Below are 13,439 nucleotides of genomic sequence, written 5' to 3'. Positions count from 1 at the left end.
ATGCAGATTTTGTTTTAACAGGTTCTGCTTACCTTTGTATTGACGGCCGTCTAGATCAGTTTCCTGAGGCGAGCTGGATTCCCGGCTGCTCCTGCGGACAGGTCACCCGTCCTTTCAGATCCGTCTCTTACTTGTCTCCTGTCTCTATCAACTTTTATGGACCGAATTCAGAGTTAGAAAACCACCCTCTGCTACCAAGTTTGTTGATAAAACAAGTTTACTGGAGAACGGAGACCAAGTAGAGACTTTCGGACAAGGTGGATAATTGTATAATATGAGGCAGTTTATTCAGAGGTAAAGATATCTGTAAATAGCGTGCACGGACCCGTTCGTCAACCTCGTAGGGAGATATCTGAGAGAGCGAGCCCCCTAAACATTGTGTGCTGACATTTTATACAATAAAATAAAGTAGGTTGATTCTAGTAGTTCTGATCTTCTGATTGGTCCTGATGAGTTGGTCGAGGTCACTTCCATTGCATTGGCTCTGAGTCGGGTTCTCTGTCTTCAGATGTTCAGCCTAAGAGAAGGGGGTTTTGTGTGTGTGTGCTTAACAATGATGATGTGTGTGTGTGTGTGTGTGCGTGTGTGTATGTGTGTGTGTGTGTGTGTGTGTGTGTGTGTGTGTGTGTATGTGTGTGTATGTGTGTGTGTGTGTATGTGTGTATGTTTAACAATGATGATGTGTGTGTGTGTGTGTGTGTGTATGTGTGTGTGTGTGTGGGGGTGTGTGTGTGTATGTCCTCAGAGCAATAACTTGTGAGTTGGGAGAACTGAGAGACCTATGGCGTGGGTGTTGTCCATAGCCACCTGCTGATAAGGCCGACAAGATAGAAGTCTTTGTGCATTGTATTAAATCCAAAGGCCCAACACAAGATGGGTCATGCACAAGATTTTAGTCAGACCAAGCTATAACATTATATATATTTACTACGACACAACCCTGCTCGCCATTTATTCACTACCTGTTTTAGACTGAAGCATATTAGCTTAAGAAAATTAGTTTTGTTGTTATAGCAAAGTATTTTCAAAACATTATGGTCTTATTTGATGGAGAGCGGTCTCTTGCCTGTGTCTTGAAATTAAATTGAATGGATCAATCTTATTTAGCCCTAGAAGACATATTTAAAATAGTGGCCTTAACATAAATACAGACAGTACACTGAGTATACCACACATTAGGAATACCTTCCTAATATAGAATTTTGCCCGCAGAACAGCCTCAATTTGTCGGGGCATGGACTCTACAAGTTGTTGAAAGCATTCCACAGGGATGCTGGCCCATGTTGACTCCAATGCTTCCCACAGTTGTGTCAAGTTGGCTGGATGTCCTTTGGGTGGTGAACCATTCTTGATACACACGGGAAACTGTTGAGCGTGAAATACCCAGTAGCGTTGCAGTTCTTGACACAAACTGGTGCGCCTGGCACCTACTACCATACCCCGTTACAAGGCAATTCAATATTTTGTCTTGCCCATTCACCCTCTGAATGGCACACGTACACAATCCATGTCTCAAGGCTTAAAAATCCTCCCCTTCATCTACACTGATTGAGGTGGATGTAACAAGTGACATCAATAAGGGACATAGCTGTCACCTGGTCAGTCTATGTCATGGAAAGAGCAGGTGTTCTTAATGTTTTGTAAACTCAGTAGACTTTATCTTGGTATGATTATTTATCCTAGATGTGTCAATTTTGTTGTGCAAATATGGCTTTTTAGAAAGTTGTTGGTGATATGAATATTCAAACTTTCATTCACAATGATTGCCTATAACTGTCTGCATCTGAAATCACCCTGAACAACCAACAAAATAAAAAGTCTGAAAATCAGCCTAAGTGACCAAATGGCCTAGTCGATTGTCCAATGTGTAATCCAGATAAACAACCTGCTTTGAGTTGTATCAGCCCCTCAGAATACAAAACAAAGCAGCTAGGCTCTGGGGTCATAGCTTAAGTGGGCAATGCTGTGTCCATGTCGTAAGTAAGCATGACATGACACGTTTACCTCAAACACAGGTCTTTGTACTGTAGTAGCCTACATGCTGACTACTGTTACTGTGTCACTTGAAATCCTATTGCCAGTCAGGTTCATGACTCGGGAGCTTGGGACAGAGTGCTGTTAAGTGGTAAGCATGGCGGTGATGTAATGTCCTATTAACATCCCAGTGACCCTAATTACCTGCAGGCCACAGCTGTGTCATGTCCCTGTGTGGTGTGACGAAGGCGTCAGCTCAGGCTCTGATCTCACACACTTAATCCTCCTCCTCAACTCTTTGTCATCGAGGAGGAAGAGAGGATGTTATTTTCTATGGAGAAAGTAAGGCCTATCCTCTCGAAGCTTACACTAGTGAAAGTCCTGTTTTTTGTTATTTATGAATTACTGTTGATAGTATCTTTTTCTATCTTGTTGAAGATATACCAGGATGAGGATGGAGTGTAACATTTGGCTAACCTCCAGTGTGGTGATGATCAGGAGAAAGCAATGGCACTATTCCTGTGTGACCTTCTATGAACCCCATCAGTGAAGCACATCTCCACATGTTGACCAAGAGAGTTAGAGGACTAGTACTACCATTTAGGAGAGAGAAATATCCTGCAACTCCTTCAAGCTGATGGTTCTGAGACAATGAATCGCTACACGCAGCTGAATCAGTTAGGAGATGGCACTTGTGGCAGTGTGCTCATGGGGAAAAGCAACGAGTCGGGAGAACTGGTGGCCATCAAGAGGTACGTATAGTCCTACACTGGTGGCCATCAAGAGGTACTTCTCCACTTGTCGATGGCCTGGGTGGTTTGTTTACTAGCATGGCTTAGCCTCGTTTGTTTACTAGCATGGCTTAGCCTTGTTTGTTTACTAGCATGGCTTAGCCTTGTTTGTTTACTAGCATGGCTTAGCCTCGTTTGTTTACTAGCATGGCTTAGCATCGTTTGTTTACTAGCATGGCTTAGCCTAATTTGTTTACTAGCATGGCTTAGCCTCATTTGTTTATTATCATGGCTTAGCCTCGTCGGTTTACTAGCATGGCTTAGCCTCGTTTGTTTGCTAGCATGGCTTAGCCTAATTTGTTTACTAGCATGACTTAGCATCATTTGTTTACTAGCATGGCTTAGCATCGTTTGTTTACTAGCATGGCTTAGCCTAATTTGTTTACTAGCATGGCTTAGCATCGTTTGTTTATTATCATGGCTTAGCCTCGATGTTTACTAGCATGGCTTAGCCTCATTTGTTTTCTAGCATGACTTAGCCTCATTTGTTTATTATCATGGCTTAGCCTCGATGTTTACTAGCATGGCTTAGCCTTGTTTGTTTACTAGCATGGCTTTGTTCTGAGAGGCCATGGGTACTTGTATTTCCAAGGGGGCATTTTGATGCACAAGAGTTCACTACCATCATTAAAAATCACCTTTATGATGACTCATACACCTTCCTGTCTGGCAAAACATTAGCAATAAGGAAATTAAGGTTAAGGTTAAGGTAGGGTTAAAGCAGGGTTTCCCAAACTAGAGGTTGCGACCCCATGTGTGGTCGCCTGATTTGAAAATGGGTTCGTGCGCGAAAATGTGCGCTTGGTTCATAGAACCGGGGTAACGTCAGTAACCTCCGGTAGCCGCTAGATGCGGTTGTAATAAACAGAACGTTTTTTTTTCTGTTTTTTTCCTATGAATGTGGCTCTATCTTTTGAACGATTTAAGCTAAAACTACATATTATGACCCCATCGCTGAAAGATAACATGTATGTATGTCCTGTTTCCCTCTACGATGCTCACAAGCCTTTAGAACCGAGTGGACAAGACCAGGCATTAAATCAGACTGGGGGGAAAAGAACATCAATGATGATGTTCTTTTCTTCACAGAAGATCATACAACAGTATTGCCTGATGATCTTCTGAACTTCCCAATACCTTTCTGATGAATTTCAGTTAGGGCTGTTGCGGTGACCGTATTACCGCCACACCGGCGGTCACGAGTCGTGAAGGCAGTCAAATTCCACATGGCCGTTTAGTCGCGATAATTAGGCCAAGCTCCGATGATGCTGCTGGTCATTAGTAGCCTACCAAACTTGCTAACTGCCTGGTAATCAGCACTCAATTGTCCCTCTAATCACTCTGACATCAATGCAAATGTTTTTTGAAAATCTAATCAAACCCTTTATGAGAGCCCATGAGCTCATATTGCGTAACATTTCTATAGGCTATGCAATTGCGCAAGGAAACAGAGTGATGGGCGCTAATAAAAAGAGGAGGATCCCATGAGCTTTCTATAGGCTAGGCCTACTATATTTATTTCTCAACTTTCCTAATATTAAGCACATTGCTTATATTTACCAGAGGAGTATAGCCTACCTGGCTGGCATGAAAATAAACCACGGGGAAATGTGTCCTCCATTCGCTATTTAAGTGCATAGATGACATTTATTTTTTCCCGCTGACCGTTTAGATACAGGTGCATGATAATGGTCCATTCTAAATCAAAACAAATGTCACCCATATATTATTTAGTATTCAGTTGGAGTCGGAAGTTTACATACACCTTAGCCAAGTACATTTAAACTCAGTTTTTCACAATTCCTGACATTTAATCCTAGTAAAAATTCCCTGTCTTAGGTCAGTTAGGATCACCACTTTATTTTAAGAATGTGAAATGTCAGAATAATAGTAGAGAGAATGATTTATTTCAGCTTTTATTTCTTTCATCACATTCCCGGTGGGTCAGAAGTTTACATACACTCAAATAGTATTTGGTAGCATTGCCATTCAATTGTTTAACTTGGGTCAAACGTTTCGGGTAGCCTTCCACAAGCTTCCCACAATAAGTTGGGTGAATTTTGGCCCATTCCTCCTGACAGAGCTGGTGTAACTGAGTCAGGTCTGTAGGCCTCCTTGCTCGCACACGCTTTTTCAGTTCTGCCCACAAATTTTCTATAGGATTGAGCTCAGGGCTTTGTGATGGCCACTCCAATACCATGACTTTGTTGTCCTTAACCATTTTGCCACAACTTTGGAAGTATGCTTGGGGTCATTGTCCATTTGGAAGACCCGTTTGCGACCAAGCTTTAACTTCCTGACTGATGTCTTGAGATGTTGCTTCAATATATCCGCATTATTTTCCTTCCTCATGATGCCATCTATTTTGTGAAGTGCACCAGTCCCTCCTGTAGCAAAGCACCCAAACAGCATGATGCTGCCACCCCCGTGCTTCACGGTTGGGATGGTGTTCTTCGGCTTGCAATTACCCCCTTTTTCCTCCAAACATAACGATGGTCATTATGGCCAAACCGTTCTATTTTTTTTTCATCAGACCAGAGGACGTTTTTCCAAAAAGTACAATCTTTGTCCCCATGTGCAGTTGCAAACCGTAGTCTGGCTTTTTTATGGCAGTTTTGGAGCAGTGGCTTCTTCCTTGCTGAGCGGCCTTTCAGGTTATGTCAATATAGGACTTGTTTTACTGTGGATATAGATACTTTTGTACCTGTTTCCTCCAGCATCTTCACAAGGTCCTTTGGTGTTGTTCTGGGATTGATTTGCACTTTTCGCACCAAAGTACGTTCATCTCTAGGAGACAGAATGCGTCTCCTTCCTGAGCGGTATGACGCCTGCGTGGTCCCATGGTGTTTATACTTGCGTACTATTGTTTGTACAGATGAATGTGGTACCTTCAGGCATTTGGAAATTGCTCCCAAGGATGAACCAGACTTGTGGAGGTCTACCATTTTTTTCTGAGGTCTTGGCTGATTTATTTTGATTTTCCCATGATGTCAAGCAAATAGGCACTGAGTTTGAAGGTAGGCCTTGAAATACAGTGGGGGAAAAAAGTATTTAGTCAGCCACCAATTGTGCAAGTTCTCCCACTTAAAAAGATGAGAGAGGTCTGTAATTTTCATCATAGGTACACGTCAACTATGACAGACAAAATGAGAAAAATTCCAGAATATCACATTGTAGGATTTTTAATGAATTTATTTGCGGAAATAAGTATTGGTCAATAACAAAAGTTTCTCAATACTTTGTTATATACCCTTTGTTGGAAATGACACAGGTCAACCATTTTCTGTAAGTCTTCACAAGGTTTTCACACACTGTTGCTAGTATTTTGGCCCATTCCTCCATGCAGATCTCTAGAGCAGTGATGTTTTGGGGCTGTCGCTGGGCTACATGGACTTTCAATTCCCTCCAAAGATTTTCTATGGGGTTGAGATCTGGAGACTGGCTAGGCCACTCCAGGACCTTGAAATGCTTCTTACGAAGCCACTCTTTCGTTGCCCTGGCAGTGTGTTTGGGATCATTGTCATGCTGAAAGACCCAGCCACGTTCCATCTTCAATGCCCTTGCTGATGGAAGGAGGTTTTCACTCAAAATCTCATGATACATGGCCCCATTCATTCTTTCCTTTACACGGATCAGTCGTCCTGGTCCCTTTGCAGAAAAACAGCCCCAAAGCATGATGTTTCCACCCCCATGCTTCACAGTAGGTATGGTGTTCTTTGGATGCAACTCAGCATTCTTTGTCCTCCAAACACGACGAGTTTAGTTTTTACCAAAAAGTTCTGTTTTGGTTTCATCTGACCATATGACATTCTCCCAATCCTCTTCTGGATCATCCAAATGCACTCTAGCAAACTTCAGACGGGCCTGGACATGTACTGCCTTAAGCAGGAGGACACATCTGGCACTGCAGGATTTGAGTCCCTGGCGGCGTAGTGTGTTACTGATGGTAGGCTTTGTTACTTTGGTCCCAGCTCTCTGCAGGTCATTCACTAGGTCCCCCCGTGTGGTTCTGGGATTTTTTCTCACCGTTCTTGTGATCATTTTGACCCCACGGGGTGAGATCTTGCGTGGAGCCCCAGATCGAGGGAGATTATCAGTGGTCTTGTATGTCTTCCATTTCCTAATAATTGCTCCCACAGTTGATTTCTTTAAACCAAGCTGCTTACCTATTGCAGATTCAGTCTTCCCAGCCTGGTGCAGGTCTACAATTTTGTTTCTGGTGTCCTTTGACAGCTCTTTGGTCTTGGCCATAGTGGAGTTTGGAGTGTGACTGTTTGAGGTTGTGGACAGGTGTCTTTTATACTGATAACAACTTCAAACAGGTGCCATTAATACAGGTAACGAGTGGAGGATAGAGGAGCCTCTTAAAGAAGAAGTTACAGGTCTGTGAGTGCCAGAAATCTTGCATGTTTGCAGGTGACCAAATACTTATTTTCCACCATAATTTGCAAATAAATTCATAAAAAATCCTACAATGTGATTTTCTGGAGAAAATATTTCTCAATTTGTTTGTCATAGTTGACGTGTACCTATGATGAAAATTACAGGCCTCTCTCATCTTTTGAAGTGGGAGAACTTGCACAATTGGTGGCTGACTAAATACTTTTTTCCCCACTGTACATCCACAGGTACACCTCCAATTGACTCAAATGATGTCAATTAGCCTATCAGAAGCTTCTAAAGCCATTACATCATTTGGAATTTTCCAAGCTGTTTAAAAGCACAGTCAACGTAGTCTATGTAAACTTCTGACCCATTGGAATTGTGATACAGTGAATTATAAGTGAAATAATCTGTCTGTAAACAATTGTTGGAAAAATTACTTGTGTCATGCACAAAGTAGATGTCCTAACTGACTTGCCAAAACTATAGTTTGTTCACAAGGAATTTGTGGAGTGGTTAAAAAACGAGTTTTAATGACTCCAACCTAAGTGTATGTAAACTTCCGACTTCAACTCTATGTAAAGACAAGATTAAATCAAGAATAGTCTGATGGGTGAAAATATTAGCCTATCATTTGTGAATTATATATTATCACTTGTGTATGATGCCCAGCATAAGAAACCATGCCTTTGTTTTACGACTTTTTCGAATCATAGTCGCACACCTCATGTAACTTAGCCCATTAGCCTATTTGTTTTAATAATAACTAAAGTGGCCAAATAACTTCTTAAAATTAAGCACATTCATCTGCTTTACAAGGGGTGTGGAGCCTAACTGGCATACATATATAAGCAGCGCATGAGTTTCAAGTTTGGGGAAGATAATTTTCACCATAAAAATGCACCTTTATAATAAAAGCATTACATGCATAATTGCATTTGTGGTCACTTTTGATAATGGTGTTTTCCGCTAATGGAACATTCGTGCTTATAGCCTACTGCCATGTGCGCATTGCTGTGCTTATAATGTGAAGAAATAGCCTAATAGTTTATCAACATTTTAAGCGAAACGTTCTGATCTGTTGCGCCAGCCACATTGCATAAAAAAGGTTTTTGATGCTAGTGGTTGTATTCATTTAGGATCTATCGCATCCCACAACTGTCCCAGACTATGTTTGGAATATTTATTTCTCGCACAGTATAGAATAAGTCGACTTTTGTACTATGGGGGATAGTAGACATAGGCTAGTGCTTTTGCTGTTCGTTAGGTCTACTCATCTTGTTGGCTGACGAAAAGTAAATGTGGACAGTTCTTCCAATATCTTCAATATGCACCTCGGAATTGGATAAGGACGTGCACAGTTGCGTCCCCAATGTGTCTGTCTTCACTTGTAGCTAGTGAGAAAGACCCGATCACTTGACGGAGAGCCATGTGAGTGAGAGATGCTTCGGATTGCGCAGCACACTCAGGGAGAAGGGCACGACGTAGCACTCCGGGCCGCAAAAAGGCATGGATCTTTTTAGGGTGCATTACGGCCACAAAGGGGAGGCCGCCGTGAAATTCGAGGCATTATCAAGTGCTTGTCAAATTGTGAATGAGAGACTATTGGAGTGTGTACAGCCTGCGCAAAAAAACAAAGCAGAGCTCATGCCTTTCAAGCAACTTTTTTCAAATCATCATTAGAGTCTCATCATACAGACTTACAATGTATTAAAAATCAAACCATATAGCCCAACGTTTGTAGAACAACTAAAGTTACATTAATACATCTAAATTAAGCATATAGGAGTACCTATTTATTTGTTATTTGTTTAGTCTCCCGAGTGGCGCAGTGGTCTAAGGCTGTGCCACTAGAGATCCTGGTTCGAATCCAGGCTCTGTCATAGCCGGCCGCGACCGGGAGACCCATGGGGCGGCGCACAATTGGCCCAGGGTAGGGGAGGGAATGGCCGGCAGGGATGTAGCTCGGTTGGTAGAGCGTGGCGTTTGCAACGCCAGGGTTGTGGGTTCGTTTCCCACTGGGGGCCAGTATGAAAAAATAATGTATGCACTCACTAACTGTAAGTCGCTCTGGATAAGAAGATCGTTTGGAGAAAATATTTACATTTTATTCAGCTTTGTTCAATTGTATTCTTCATACTATAAAATAATATAAAATAATGCCACTTAACTATAAGCAAATCTTGTCTGCTAAATGAACTAGTGTAGCCCACAGCCATTTGGCATAGCCACATCAGGACAACTCAGAGTATGCTATTATTTTCTTCTGAAATAGACTGCTAAATGTGTTTATGTTAATTAACTGTTTATTACCGTGAGACCGACAGTTATTTGCTTGACAATCACCGGCTGACGACATTTCGTGACCGCCACAGTCTTAATTTCAGTCACTTCAAACCATACCGTCTTCAGATTGAAATACTGTAAAAAATACTGTCAGATCAAACTGATTTCTAATAGATTGTCATAGCCCAAATTAAAAAAGTAAACATTGGCCGTTGATTACATAACTTTTGGTGGGGTCGCAAAACATTTTTGATATCAAAATGTGGTCGTGGGCCAAAAAAGTTTGGGAACCCCTGGGTCAAGGTTATGCATAGTGTTAACCACCACCCAGAACCATACAAAATCTGCCAGCTGTATGTAAACTCCCTAACTACAAACAAATCCGGCTGAAGTCTCACTTCAGGTTTCCCCATGACTAAGGCAAGCCAGTTTACAAGTCTGTCTTTCATCATGGAGGGTAGGTTGAATAATGGATGTGGCGGTGCAGGTGGGGGGTGGGGGGGACGGACGTCTGATAGCGCTTCGTTACCATGCAAAGCGATAGCCATGGTGACGGTGAAAGGAGTTCGCAGTGTTGTGTTGCCGCTGAGAGAGGCATTGAAGGATGCCCGGGAGGAGGCGTTAGGTTGTGCCAGAGTGCCAGTTATACCAGCTGGACCTACTCCCTACTGTACACAGCAATATGGATTAGCTGACATGTAATGGACACCTCAGTATTAATACGGAGAAGGGGTTCATTTCATGGACACCCGTAAATTACAAACAAGTTAATGCATTAACGCCTTGTTTTACAGTCCTGTTTCAGTTCGTGTTTACCTGATATTTATTGAGAAGATGTGGTCACTATTAAGGATACATTTGGGGCACAATAATTAGGCCTAATAATAATTTATGTCTTAGCGTCAAATACTATGCAGTGGTAAGAAAAGACAGCTCATTCTGTAATTACGTAATACCATGGGATTTCTGTCAATAGTTGGCTGCAAAGTAAAGCATCCCTGGTTGTTCCTGTAGTGTCAAACATGGGATTGCAACAGTAAATATTTATTTTTATTTTTGTCATTTAGCAGACGCTCTTATCCAGAGCGACTTACAGGAGCAATTAGGGTTAAGTGCCTTGCTCAAGGGCACATCGACAGATTTTTTACCTAGTCGGCTCGGGGATTAGAACCAGCGACCTTTCGGTTACTGGCACAACGCTCTTACCCACTAAGCTACCTGCCGCCCAAATATCATGCCATGTGTCTTTTACAGAATGAAGAGGAAGTTTTATTCGTGGGGAGAGTGCATGAATCTGAGAGAAGTGAGGGTAAAGATTGGAACACAACACATGGTTAACATAATGTTTTAGGTACATTTCATGTTTACAAAAGTGAAAGTATCAGCTACAACTGAAAGTGCTCACAATTATCAACAACAACAACCGTATCTTTCTCATGGAATTCAATTATTCAATTTCAGATGATAATCGATGACTATTATATTATGAAGAATGTTTGTCACTTATCTCTTCACCCCATGATGAATGTCCACAGTCACTGAAAAAGCTGAATCATGCCAACGCTGTCATCAAAGAGAACCACCTGTACTTTGTATTTGAATACATGAAAGAGAATCTCTATCAGCTCATGAAGGACAGGTAAGGGTGACTCATTTCCAACTACAAAACCCTGAAAATGTTTTGTTTAGATAATGCTTGTGGGGCATACAGTATATACAGTATATACCCATTTCCTTGCCAAATCATGTATTTAAGAGTGGGAAACAGCAGGGGTGTGTTCATTAGGCAACAAAATGGAAGTAAATGGACTGAAACAGGGAAGGACTATAAGAAATGCTTTTACTCGTTTTCTGTTGCAAAACAAAAAAAAAAAAAAAAAATTGTTGTGTTTCCTAACTAACACAACCCAGAATTAATTAGAAGTTTCATATACAGACAATTCTATGAATTCTTCATTTGCCGAAACAAGTTGTTCCCTGAGTCAGCGATTAGAAACATACGTTATCAGATATTACAAGGCCTATAATTTATTCATAAACATGGTAGGTCTCCCCTAAGAACCACTTGACTCTCTCATCTGACAACACCAAGGACAACTGGGGCAACAGAGGTCGCTACCGTCACTGGCACTCCCACCATTCATAGAGTTGGCTATTGTCTGTAAACACTGACAAATATTTAGCCTGTCAAACTAAAATGATGGGAGTGTCGCTAGCTAGCACCTGGCTGGCTGTGGCCTTGGTTAGACCTCCGTTGTCTTGTCTTGCTGTTTTGGTGAACGGATATGTGGATACCTGACGTGTGCAACCCAGGGCTGAAAAGTGAGAACACGTTAAACTCTGAGGTAAACAGGTTTCAGTCTGTGAGAGGAGGTCCTGTTATGGATTCTAGTCCATCTGGCCTGTTATAGCGTCATGTGAGTGACTTGGCAAGAGTGGTTCTCTTCACACACACCACGCTAATTCCATCTGTGCTTGTCCAACACCACCGCGGTTTCCACATGTCCTATGGGCTGAATGCATTCTGGGGCTGTCTCCTTATCACATCTCTCTCTTCTTATCTCGTCTCTCTCTCCTTATCTCGTCTCTCTCTCTCCTTATCTAGTCTCTCTCTCTCCTTATCTAGTCTCACTCTCCTTATCTCGTCTCTCTCTCTCCTTATCTAGTCTCTCTCTCCTTATCTAGTCTCTCTCTCTCCTTATCTCGTCTCTCTCTCTCTCCTTATCTCGTCTCTCTCTCTCTCCTTATCTCGTCTCTCTCTCTCTCCTTATCTCGTCTCTCGCTACTTATCTCGTCTCTCGCTCCTTATCTCGTCTCTCGCTCCTTATCTCGTCTCTCTCTCCTTATCTCGTCTCTCTCTCTCCTTATCTCCTCTCTCTCTCTCTCCTTATCTCCTCTCTCTCTCCTTATCTCGTCTCTCTCTCTCCTTATCTCGTCTCTCTCTCTCCTTATCTCGTCTCTCTCTCCTTATCTCGTCTCTTTCCTTATCTTGTCTCTCTCTCCTTATCTCGTCTCTCTCTCGCTCCTTAACTCGTCTCTCTCTCACTCCTTATCTAGTCTCTCTCCTTATCTCGTCTCTCGCTCCTTATCTCGTCTCTCTCTCCTTATCTCGTCTCTCTCTCATCTCGTCTCTCTCTCCTTATCTCGTCTCTCGCTCCTTATCTTGTCTCTCTCTCTCCTTATCTCTGCTCTCTCGCTCCTTATCTCGTCTCTCTCTCCTTATCTCGCTCTCTCTCTCCCTTATCTCTTCTCTCTCTCTCCTTATCTCTTTGCTCTCTCCTTATCTCGTCTCTCCTTATCTTGTCTCTCTCTCCTTATCTCTGCTCTCTCTCCTTATCTCGTCTCTCTCTCTCCTTATCTCGTCTCTCTCTCCTTATCTCGTCTCTCTCCTTATCTTGTCTCCCCTCCTTATCTCGTCTCTCTCTCTCCTTATCTCGCTCTCTCTCCTTATCTCGTCTCTCTCTCTCTTATCTCGTCTCTCTCTCCTTATCTCATCTCTCTCTCCTTATCTCGTCTCTCTCTCCTTATCTCGTCTCTCTCCTTATCTTGTCTCTCTCTCCTTATCTCGTCTCTCTCTCCTTATCTCGTCTCTCTCTCTCCTTATCTCGTCTCTCTCTCTCCTTATCTCGTCTCTCCTCCTTATCTCGTCTCTCTCCTTATCTTGTCTCCCTCCTTATCTCGTCTCTCTCTCCTTTTCTCGTCTCTCTCTCCTTATCTCGTCTCTCTCTCCTTATCTTGTCTCTCTCTCTCCTTATCTCGTCTCTCTCTCTCCTTATCTCGTCTCTCTCTCCTTATCTCGTCTCTCTCCTTATCTTGTCTCCCCCTCCTTATCTCGTCTCTCTCTCTCCTTATCTTGTCTCTCTCTCCTTATCTAGTATCTCTCTCCTTATCTAGTCTCTCTCTCTCCTTATCTCGTCTCTCTCTCCTTATCTCTCGTCTCTCTCTCCTTATCTCGTCTCTCTACTCCTTATCTCGTCTCTCTCTCCTTATCTCTGCTCTCTCTCT

General features: G+C 42.5%; 1 pseudogene; it reads left to right on the top strand.

Annotated features, from left to right (window-relative positions):
- LOC121549425 overlaps positions 1-13,439 on the top strand; it is a 36,080-nt pseudogene that overhangs the window by 9,276 nt on the left and 13,365 nt on the right.

Source organism: Coregonus clupeaformis, chromosome 34 (genome assembly GCF_020615455.1).
Source record: "Coregonus clupeaformis isolate EN_2021a chromosome 34, ASM2061545v1, whole genome shotgun sequence".
NCBI lineage: Eukaryota > Metazoa > Chordata > Actinopteri > Salmoniformes > Salmonidae > Coregonus > Coregonus clupeaformis.
The sequence above is the reverse complement of the archived record's forward strand: the minus strand, read 5'-3'. Positions and strand labels throughout refer to the sequence as shown.